Source organism: Acanthochromis polyacanthus, chromosome 21, assembly GCF_021347895.1.
Source record: "Acanthochromis polyacanthus isolate Apoly-LR-REF ecotype Palm Island chromosome 21, KAUST_Apoly_ChrSc, whole genome shotgun sequence".
NCBI classification, from domain to species: Eukaryota; Metazoa; Chordata; class Actinopteri; family Pomacentridae; genus Acanthochromis; species Acanthochromis polyacanthus.
Genome location: NC_067133.1, coordinates 20,439,493 through 20,451,624, shown reverse-complemented (window position 1 = coordinate 20,451,624; position 12,132 = coordinate 20,439,493).

Genomic DNA, 12,132 nt, shown 5'->3' with positions numbered 1-12,132 from the left:
GGGTAAGGCCATAGGACTTCATCGACATCACAGGCCACATTTTCTCTGGCCAGGCAACAAGGGAAAAAACCCTGGCATGCCGTATCCATGCACCTCCTCTGAGATTTCTATCCATTGAAGTGCCTCACAAACCAGTGCTCTGGCTTATATGTACCCTCACATCATTAGCCACAAGTGTGATCAATTTTGAGTTGTTGTGTTCAACCAGTGACATCTGAGCTTTAACTGTGTTTGACTTTTGCTCACCTGTGCTCACCATTACGCAACACAGGTGCATCACAATGACAATGTGTTGACAAGATGTGTCTAAACAGGTGAAAAGGGCTCATGGTTTTTCCAAAAGACTGACTGATTCAATAAGTGGGTTCAGGCAACTGAGAATTTGGTTCAGACAATAGAGTTTAGTGTTTTAGCAATTGAGAAAAACTGTATTGTCAAAATCTGAACTTTGTTTTCAAAATTAAGACACACGAAGCAAAACTAGGACACTGCACTGCTAAATACAAAAAAAACTTCTCTCATTTTTTACACTTCACATGAAGTAAAAAAAAAAGATAAAATCCTCAAAAATGACCATTTAAACACATATATCCTATAAATGAATCAGAGGGGGCCATTGCAGTGCCTGACTATACATTACAAAATAAAAATAATGTTAGACAAAAGAAAATACAATACTGTATTGTACACAGTAGAGTTTGCAAATATTTACACCACATCTGCATCAATTCTTCAGCCTGGTCAAACCACAGGACCTCATCAACATCACAAGCTGTGTTTTCTCTGGAAAGAAGGACCTAGTGTGTCTGATCCAGCCCTGACCTGCATCAACAGAAACATCACCACATGCCAAGACCATTGATTGCATGAGATTTTCCCAAAGTATGGCTGCTGCTCATATACCTTCCACCTCCATGTAGAGAAGAATTCTTCTATAGGATTCAGACAGGGAGAATATGGAGGCCGAAAAACCACAATAACTTGGGGGTTCATACTGAACCATTCCCAAATCAATAGTCCTCTATGAAAATTAACATTGTCCCAGATGTATTCATGTGGCCTATCATCAGAATCCAACAGAAAAACTCTCTGGAACATACGCACACAAAACACAGAAAATGTCAGTCATGTACACTTTTTGTAATCTTACTAGCACTTGTAAGCAGAATTATGCATTAGATTTTTTACAGTATTCTCAGAACATTTCTAACTGCTTGTATTGTTACAGTATAGACATGTCACTGAAATGACAAACAACATTTACATACTATGTAAAGTAAACCACAATAAACCTGAAACAATTTACTTTATGCACCATCCTAACCATGTGCTGACCTCAACAACAGATTGCATTCTGAACAGCTAATGCTGTTTCTGTGAGGATTCTGTCCCTTCTTTGTTGTTTTGTTCCTTTGTCTCTCCCTGTCTGCTACACCTGGTCTCTGATTACTGTCAGCTGATGCAATCAAGCCAACTCCTTTCACCTGGTCCCCTCCTCTACTATTTAAGCCCTGCCTTTCCCTCAGTTCTTTGCTGGCCCATTGTAGGACTCACATGCAGCTTCAGACTCCGCTCCCCTGCTTTCCCCTCTCTGGATTACTTCCGTTTTTGGACTTCATTGCTTGCCTCCCCTTTATGGATTTAACCCTTTTTGGACTTTATAGTTGTGAAGGACTTCAGCTCGTTTTCGCCTTGCCATTTGTTTCCCTTTTGTAGCCCTGTGGTTTACTGCCGTTTAGTTCACCTGTTGCCACTTCAGTCTCGTTTTCAGAAGCTTTATTTACAGTTTTTTACAATTGCTTAAACATGATTTTGAAAACAGGGCTTGGAATTTCAAAACACTACACACGATTAGCACAACCACACACACACAATATGGAAAACACTTCAGATCCTGTGCAAAATGAAACACTATTGTAAAAACTATATACACATTTATATAAACCATACTATGTTACCATATGAAACACACACATTTCATAAGGCTTAGTTCTGTTTGAACCAGTTACACACTGCTGTGTTTAACTTAAAACACTTTTAGCAGTTCTACCTCTGGTATCTCAATCTCAATTCTACCTTTGGCAATTCTACCTCTGGACCTCTCAGTGAATAGATTACTGTAAGTGAAGTACACAAAGACAGTGTAAATATACAACATAGTAAATTCAAACACATCACAAGATCAATGCTGCAGACTTTTGAAAATATGATTTAATTATCTTCATATAACCACATTCAGTCAACATAGACAATCACAAAAAAACATATCCCAACACTGTAAACCCACAAAATAGACAAATAAAAATACTGTACTACCAGTACAGGTTAAAAATATGTAAAGAAAATGAAGAAAACAAAACGAAATCTCAGTAAAATAAATTAAATACTAAACATCTCTTCGCCTAGCTGGATCTGGCCAGAGAATTTTATTTGCATCACAGGCAATGTCTTCGTTGGCAAGACAACGTGGGAAGAACCGTCTTGAATGACGGATCCATCCTTGCACAGCTGCAGTGTCAATTTGGTCACAAGCCTCTTCCATGGCCTGAATGAGGGGCATCTGGGTCTGGGGCCGGAGATCATAAACTTTCCACCGCCATGCCGACAAAATTCTTCGATGGGGTTTAGAAATGGAGAGTATGGTGGAAGGTATAGGACTTTAAACAGTGGATGGTGCTGAAACCAGTTCTGGCCAGAGCAGAGTGGTGGAATGACACATTGTCCCAGATGACAATGTAGTGGATCTGGTGCATTTGGTTATTTACTGGGAGGAGGTTGTGCAATCTGTCCAAAAATCTGATAATTTGATCTGTGTTGTAAGGGCCCATATTGGCATGAGGGTGGAGGACCCCATTCAGGGAAATGGCTGCGCAAAGGGTGATGTTACCCCCACGTTGCCCTGGGACATTAATTATAGCCCTGGGGCCAATGATGTTTCTGCCTCTCCTTCTGACTTTGCTGAGGTTGAACCCTGCCTCATCGATGTAAATAAATTCATGTGGGATTTCCTCAGCATCCATCTGTAAAACGCTGAAACACAGTGAAAGACAAGATTGTGTAGTTCAGCATAGGTCTAGTATGCAGTAAAAATTATTACGTGTGCAGTATGTAACATCACAATGTTAAAGTGAACAATACATACCTCCACATACTCATGCCGCAGCTGTTTGATCCTCTCTGAATTCCTCTCAAAAGGTACTCGATGCAGTTGTTTCATGTGAACTTGATGCTTTTTCAGGATGCGTGCTATTGTTGTCAGACCTGAGACCTGATGGACATTATTGAAAATGGTATTGTCACTAATAATTTTGGCTTGAAGCTCTCTGAGCCTAGTGGCATTATTGGCCAAAACCATGTTTATGATTTCTGTCTCTTGCTCTGGTGTGAATATAGGTCCCCTTCCTCCTTGTCGTTCTCGGCCCTCAATCCTATGTAGAAAAAAAAATTCATGTAAGCTATTGTAAAATGACACAGGAAGAGGTATCAAAAGTGCCGATATGGTGCATACAATACAGCAAGCAGCTGATTACTGTTGACAACTTCTTTTTTTTACCTGTTTTCTTGTCGAAATGTCCTTATGACAGATGCCACTGTAAATCTGGAAAGATTTGGCTGAACTCTCAGTCCAGCTTCCCTCAGCATCAATCCATGATTCATGACGTGATCAACTAGTGTTGCTCGAATCTCATTAGACAAATTTGGTCCTCTTCTTCTTTGAGGGTGTTCTCCTCCTGCTTCAGGTCTTCCTCTTCCTCTTCCTTGACCTCTGCCTCTACCTCCTGCTCGTCCTCCACGGATTCCCCCTCTCATCCTCACTCGTCTTCCTCTGGCTGCTTCCATTTTGGTGGAAAGCAGGTGAACTCACCTGTTGCATTTTTATAGTGCTCAAACCTGATTGGTGTGTCTACAATAAAGCAATCGTGTTTGCACACTTGATGTGGGTGTTTAACCAAATGGCTCATGGGTGTGGTGATTTGTCCATCAGTGCTGTGGAATTGCAAGGAAGTGACATCCTGATATACGTCTGTGTCTAATGTATACAAGTGTGTTTAGTGTTTTGCAAATGACTGTGTGTATTGTTCTGCAAAAAGTGTGAGGCTGACTTTGTGTTTATTGTGGTGAAAATCTGGTCCTGTGTTTTGCTCCTTGAGTGTAAGGTATTGATAATTATGTGATTCTTTTGTTTTTAGTGTTTATGCAATCATAAAAAACTGTAATAAACCCTTTTTTTCATCATATCTGATCGCCTGTCTGCATCTGGGTTCTCCACACGCCCCGTCATGACAGTTTCCCAGCAGGTTTTATAGTGTGCAGTTCATTGGCAAAAATGTTTTCAGTTTTGACCTGCTGTGTCTTAATTGTGACAGCAGTGTTGGAACAGTGTCCCATTTCTGCTTCCGAGTGTTCACTTTTTGAAAAATGTGTGCTATGAGTGACAAGTGTGTTCAAATGAGCAAAAAATGTGTTCAGTCTTTTGCAAAAAGAGTGCAAGAGTTTTTGGAAGCTGTATGCAAACCATGAATAGTGTCCTGTTTTTGAGAAATGTGTGCAGTCAGTTGGTGGTTGTGTGTAGTGAATGGAATTTATTGTTTTATCAATTGAGAAAAAGTGTAATGACCCTCCATGTGTTCTATTGACAATTTGCAGAGGATCATTATTACACTGAGATCAACAGGTGATCTCACATTATTTTAAAGTCCTTGTTTTATGCAGAATTTATCATTAAATCAATAACTGACAGCTTTCTAAGCAACATTCTTCAGTAGAATGGGAGGAAGAGCCTTCAATTATCAGGCACCTCTCCTTTGGAACCAGCTCTCAGTTTGGGTTTGGCCTAGGCTGCTGGGGGACCTCTCTCGATGCACTAAGCCCTTCTCTCATTACCTATATATTTACTATATAAACTATTATTGCATTGCATTCATTCTGTTTGCCCTTGTGTCCTTTTTCCAAGTGTCCCTGGTCCCAGAGCTGGATGCTTCTGAGTCTCCATCATGTCCACTGTGAGATGCTGCTGATGACTTTCCTCCAGCCCACTGCTTCCAGCTGCCCATTTTCACCGGTCTGCTCTGCATCAACCTTACTATACATGATATGGTCATCTCCACAATGTTTGCATCCTACTACCAGCTATATATGTAGTATAATTACAGTTTTTCTCAAATGCTAAAACACATTTCACAAACGTTTCCTCCATTTTCCCCAGTGTCTAAACACAACACACTTTTCTGAAGCTACATAAACACAACCACACCTTCTCACTTCAAAACTCAAACTTTCACACCAAAAGAGCAGCTCGAAGCTTTCAAAAATACAAACACTATACACATCATTACACACTACATCAAAATAATTGAAAACCCAATGTTCAATTTGTGAGAAGGTTCTTTGTTTCATTACTGCCAATGCATATTTTCAGAAATTTTAACGGATCTTCTTAGAATAGATCTCTGCAGAAGATTGGACATTTAGATTTGTGAGTTTCATATGAAGAGTATAAATCTATACAAAATATTGTATGTACACGACTGTGCTGTAATACAAGTTACAACTCAATGTAAAAACAGAATCTATTGCACACAACAGTACTCACTGAAAATATGTTCAGGGTGTGAAGTTTTTTATTTACTATATTCACACCACACATGCACCATGATCACTGTGCGGCGTCGGGCCACATCACCTCATCCATATCACATGCTATATTCTCCCTTGCCAGGCACCGCCGGAAAAGTGCCCTGGAATGGCGAATCCATCCTTGGAAGGCCTCCACTGAGATGTCAGCACAGGCCAGCTCCATTGCCCTTAGGAGGTTCTCTCTGGTGTATGGTTGTCTGTCATAAACCTTCCATCTCCATGATGAGAAGAACTCCTTTATAGGGTTCAGGAAAGAGGAGTAGGGTGGCAGACAGATGTTGAGAAACTAGTTACTGTTGGTGGTGAACCACTCTCTGATTTGGTTTGTTCTGTGGAAGCGGACATTGTCCCAAATGCTCATATAAATGGGATGTACAGGGCCAGGATGGTGTTGTTGGTGGTCTAGGAGGATGTCTCTTAGCTCCTCTAGGAAGGTGAGGAGATGTTGGGTGTTGTAAGACCCAAGGACAGCATGCCGGTGGACAAGCCCCTCCAAACCCATGGCCGCACAAAAGGTAATATTACCCCCCCCCCCCCCCGTTGGCCAGGATCCTCAGTGATGGCTCTTTGGCCAATGATGTTATGGCCTCTTTACTTTCGTTTCTGCAGGTTGAACCCAGCCTCATCCAGGAAGAGGTCATGAGGTCTGGCAGTTGCATCCAACTGGAATATCCTCTGTGTAAATGTGAAAGTGCACAGGTGTTCAGAACAGCAGTCATTGTCATGCCATGGACAATGGCTGAAGCATGAGGGGCATGGCTCAGTGGCCGTCTTGTAACTGGAAGGTTGCCGGTTCGATTCTCGGCCTGTCGTGCTCATGTCAAGGTGTCCCTAAGCAAGACACCTAAGCTCTAATTAATCCTGATGAGTCGTGGTTAGCGCCTTGCATTGCAGCTTCCGCCATCAGTGTGTGAATGTGTGTGTGAATGGGTGAATGTGATGTATCATGTAAAGCGCTTTGGATAAAAGCGCTATATAAATACAACCATTTACCATTTACAATGACATGGTCAATGACTGTTGCTTGCATCTCATCTGTAATGATGGTGCGAGGTTGTCTTGCTCTTCGTCCTGGACCTTCTCCTCTCCCTCCTGGACCTTCTCCTCTCCCTCATTGGCCTCCTCCTCTTCCTCGTTGGCCTGCTCCTCTTCCTCCTCTGATTCGAACTCCTCATCCTCGTTGGCCGGCTCCTCTCCCTCCATGGCCAGCTCGTCTCCCTCCTCTGACTCGAATTCCTCTTCCCCTGACTCTGCCTTCATCCATTGCATTTGTTTGGAATCTTCAGCAAATTGTGCACTCTGAACTTGCTTTTATAGCTGTGGTCACATCATTAGCAACAAGTGTCTTCAATTTCGAGTTGTTGTGTGTAATGAATGACGCCAGGTGTGTTCATTGTGGTCAAATATTGCTGACTGTGGCAAGCATTTTGGATCACATGAGCTTTCATTTGAGAATATGAGCAGAGTTCTTTTGCAACTTGTGCTTTGGCAAGGCAAAATGTGTTTAGATTTATGTGAACCGAGGATTGTGTTTTGTGAATTGTGCCTTCATGTGAAATGTGTTTACGATATTGGTAAATGAGGGCTAGATTTATTAAATGTATTTAGACAACTGGTCATTTGGTTTTGGAGGATTGGCTTTTGTGTTTTAGCATTTGAGAAAAACTGTAATACCAGAGCCTCACATCGTATCAGTAAATTTATGAATCAGTTTAAGTGTTGGCTTGTACTTTGTATGATCTATGTTACTCTGATCATCCATGTATTCCAGTGTGTGCTGTATGTTTCCTTGTCCCCCACCCCTCTACCTCTTCTGTCTCTCTCAACCCAGCCAGTGAACAGCAGATAGGTCCCCCATATGAGCCGAGTTCTATTGAAGGTTTCTTTGAGTTTAAAGGGAATTTTTTTCTTGCTGCTGTTGCCTTAGGGCTTGCGCTGGGGGTTCAGGCGCATAATTTCTGTAAAACGTCTTGAGGAAATTTGAATTGTAATTGACACTATATAAATTAAACTGAATTGAGCCGTCGCCCAAAACATTTCCACCACTTTTATTTAAACGCTTTGTAGACCGCAAAGGAAGAAGTAATGAGGTGTTTTTTTTTTCTGCAGGAAACATCTGCAGATTTTGCATTCATGTAACAGCATTGTTATGTGCTACTTAAATTTTATTTCTCTGTATCTCACACAGCGGTAACATGCATAAAATAAGATATCAGTGTATTCAAATCAGACAATATTTTTATTTTGCTATAGAGTTGGAAAGGATGTAATGAGGTCAGAGCAACTTACAGTAATTAACGAATCAGTACACTCTGATCTACCAACAGTACAGTTTCAAAAGCAATTAATATTTACATTAATTTGGATTTTTTAAGCTGATTTTCAAGTATTACATGATCATTTGAAAGAACTTCATATGGGTGTGAATGTCTCTCTTCTTGCTGCATGTGGCACCAACATACGATACAAATGAACAAAGGGAATTTTAAGGTCAGCAAATGTCAACACTATTGAAGTTCTTCTGACCTTGGTCATTGCACTACCATGAAATCAGTGCACATACTGTAAATAAAAGAAATCCATTTATTCTTGATTTTTTTTAAAAGAAAGATTAGCAACTAACAGGGGATCGCAACCCAGTTTTACTTGGTTTGTTTTTAATATGTTGTCATTTAGGTGACTGGATCAATAATGATTTTAAAGTATAAAATGATAAAAAAATAATATATGTATACGGTAGGTAAAATCAACAATAGCTACTTCTTCATGTTCAGTCATGTCAGACATTAGTGATCTTGTACATTAAACTGGTCTTCTGCATGAAGGAAAATGGCTTGTAATCATTGCAAGAGTTCCCTGAATGATAGATATAGAGAACATCAGCCAGAAACTCCAAAAGCAGAAGTGTTCAGGAAGGTTTTTTTTTTGTCACAGTATAAATCACTGTGATACTCTCTGCTGAGCAGAGCTGTCCCATACACTACAGTAATACACTGCAGAGTCTCCTTCCTCTGTCTGCTTAATGATGAGCTGATAATCTACACTTGATGAAGCTTTAGAGTTAAATCGGTCTGAGGAGAACCCTGTTCCAAAGGTGGGTGAGCTGTGAGAATGGTAGAATCTCAGAATATACTGAGGAGTCCCACTTGGCTTCTGCTTGTACCAGCTGACATACTGACCATCATCTCTTTGAATGTTGCAGTTGAGAACAACCTCTTGTCCTGTAGAAACTGTGTGAACAGCAGGTGTCTGGGTCAAAACAATCACTGCATCCACATCTGCAACAAAAGCACACAAAAACACATCAGTGAGAGGTTTATGCCTGAAAATATGGAACACAATAAAATCAGAAGAACATCTTACAGGTCAGAGCAACGATGAGAGAGCAGAGGATCCTCAGCATGTTTTCAGTGTTTGGAGTAAATGTTCTGAACTGTGTGAGTGAAATGTGAGTAGGATTGGAGTGAGAGGAGAAAAGAGTCTGAAGCTTATAAAGGCACTGAGGTAGTAAGGGGAGGATCCTTTCCAGACTGCTTCAATTTAAAAGAAGAAAAATAAACATGAGATGTTTGTATTTCAGTTAAATTTTAGCTCCATGATTTTTATATGTGAATCGTTTGAGCAGAACCACAGCATGAATAGAGATTTTTCTGTTATCAAAAGAGCAGATTAAAAACTCGAAGATCAACTGGTGCAGTTTCATATCTCACGTTACACCAAGGCATCTGATTTATTACAGAGAGGTTCTGTCACAGTGAAAACAACAAACTAAATAGCAAATAACATGTCTCTTCAGTTACAAGTGAATCTGTTGTGATTGTAGACATGATCAGATTCACTTTTCCTGATGAATTTATTTTGTTTGGTTAAAGGGTATCTGATAAATTGGCCCTTTATTTAGGAATTTGTGTAAAGTGAACACAAGGTTAATATGGAATATAGAAATAGACACAAAACTGCTTCATACTGTCATGCCCATATTTGTTGATAATTCAAAGTCAAAGTCAGCTTTATTGTCAATTCTTCAATATGTACATGACATTTCAAGAATCGAAATTATGCTACTCTCCCTTCTTGCAACAGTAGACATTAAATAAACACTTGGAAGGTTATGAGATAAAGAGATGTATAAATTTAGAAATGTAATGTACAAAATAGGATATAAAAAGGCAAAAGCTAAATAAATTAAGATCTAGAGAGCAAAAAACATGTAAGCTAAGAACAAGGAAGCAAAACTAGAACCAAGCAACAACTAAGAACCAAGAAAAGCAGAACTGAGTGAAATGTAAACACGACCATGAAATAAAGTGGCGGATTTAGTGCAGAATATTCAGAACGGTGAAAATGAGTAACAATAGTCAGAGAAGTGCAAATATGTTTGACACTTAGACCTTCCTTGAAGCAGAAGGACTCTTGTTTGAAATATATAATACAATATATAATACATATTTGAAATATATTTGAGTGAACAGTTGAAGTGTCCAAAGCGAACCCAGTAAATCAGGGGATTTTCAGGGTCCCAATGGGCTCCTTGTAGTGGACTGCTTTGCCTGATTTCTGATCCAGTTAGCAGGTTTGAGGGGTTACAGTGAAACGTTGGGAGTGAAGTTTTGTTTGTGAGCAGCAAGATCAGAAAAAGTCCTTGAATTGTGTTCTAAAATGCAGTTATGATCAACATATGTTGTTCATTCATTTGAACAACCCATCGTAGAAAGGCAACAATATCCAGTGGATTCAAATTTGATGAATTTGGTGAACAAAGGAATCTTATCAATTCAAGGATGTGGAATTAAACAGATGAAAAATGTTGATTAGGAATATTAACGCTTCAGCACAGCTCCAGGCTTGACAAGACTGTTTCAAGTTTGAATTCTGAAATTAAAATGTCTCAGTCGATTTGTATTTTTAAGAAAAGTGTGAAAGAGTTGAAGAGATATGATACTTGTGAATAACCGGAAATTGTTGTAAGAGATACGATGCTTGTGAATAACCGGAAATTGTTTTTCTTTTTCCTTTAGATCATGTTAAATGTTGGTTAAAAGGGCTGTGTGTGACAGCCAAACACTACTGAAATGTGTTAAAATTATTACTGATAAGGGGCAGAAATTATAAGCTATAGCTTCTCTCTGCTCCTTTTCATTCATTTAACATATGCGGTGTTGTACTGTTTTTAATGAAATAAATAAATAAATAAATAATAAATAAAATTTAAAAAAAAGTTTCAGAAAGCAGAAGTGAGCATGTTCAGTGAGGAGGTTTTTGTCATGGCATGAATCACTGTGATGCGTACTGATTAACAGAGCTGTCCCATGTTTTACAGTAATAGACTGCTGAGTCTCCCTCCTCCACATTGTTGATGATCAAACGATAATCTGATTGTGACTGATGAGTGGATGTGAACTTTGGTGAGGAGAAACCAGAGCCATAGGTAGGAGAGCTAGAACTGTGGTAAAAATATAATACAAACTGAGGAACTCCTCCTGGAATCTGTTTATACCAGCGAGCAGCACTATTGGTAACAGTCCCCAGGTTACAGTCCATGCTGGCTGTCTCTCCTCTCCTCACTGTCATTACAGGAGGCTTCTGTGTAACCACCGTCACTCCACTCACACCTGGAAACAACAAAATGACATGAAGCCAAGAGAAACACACAGAATGGGGTGAAAATGACAGTAAGTCAGCCTCCTTACATGTCAGAGCAGTGATGAGAGTGCAGAGAGTCACCAGCATGTTGTCAGTGTGTGATGAGAAAGGTCTTGTAATTTAAAAGGTAGCTGCTGACAGATGAGATGTTTTGGAGAATGAGGAGAGGAGGAGCTGGAGGAGTTATTTATTTCAACACTGAAACTGAGAGTGACTGACAGGAGGAGGAGCTTTGGTCAAAATCTTCATGTTAGTGAGTTTTTAATTTGGGGGGAAACATCTGTATTTGTAACTCCTGGTGTAGGAGATGTTTCCCGAATGATCCTGATGAAGATTCGCCACATTTCTCAATAAATCAAGCTTTCCAGAAGCATTTTTGAAAACAGACAAAGTTAAAATTATTCTAAGAATATCTTGCCAAGCTTATGTACAATTTATATGATTTGTACATCAAAGTGAGATGTCCATGAATTTAATTGAAATATCTCCAGTCTGGGACAGTTCCTTTGTATTTCAGAGAAAGCTGGATTTTGCTCATTTACACAGAGCTGTAAATGTGACGAGGAGGCCTGCAGGTGTTTAATGGGATGGAAGTGAGAGAGAAGAGAGGAGATGCTTGACTGACTGAACATGCAAATTCATGTGCAACTTAGTGAGATAACGACCACAGTCACTTGTTCCTCTTTATGTTTGGGGAGTGTTGTGTTTGCAACTATTGCACTGTTACTATTATTACTGTATATATTTCTTTTCCAAATTAGCAGACAGCATTTAAAAAAACAACAATGATTTTAACTCCTATCATTACTATTCAAATAGGTATTCAATTTCATTGAATGCATTCATTTTATG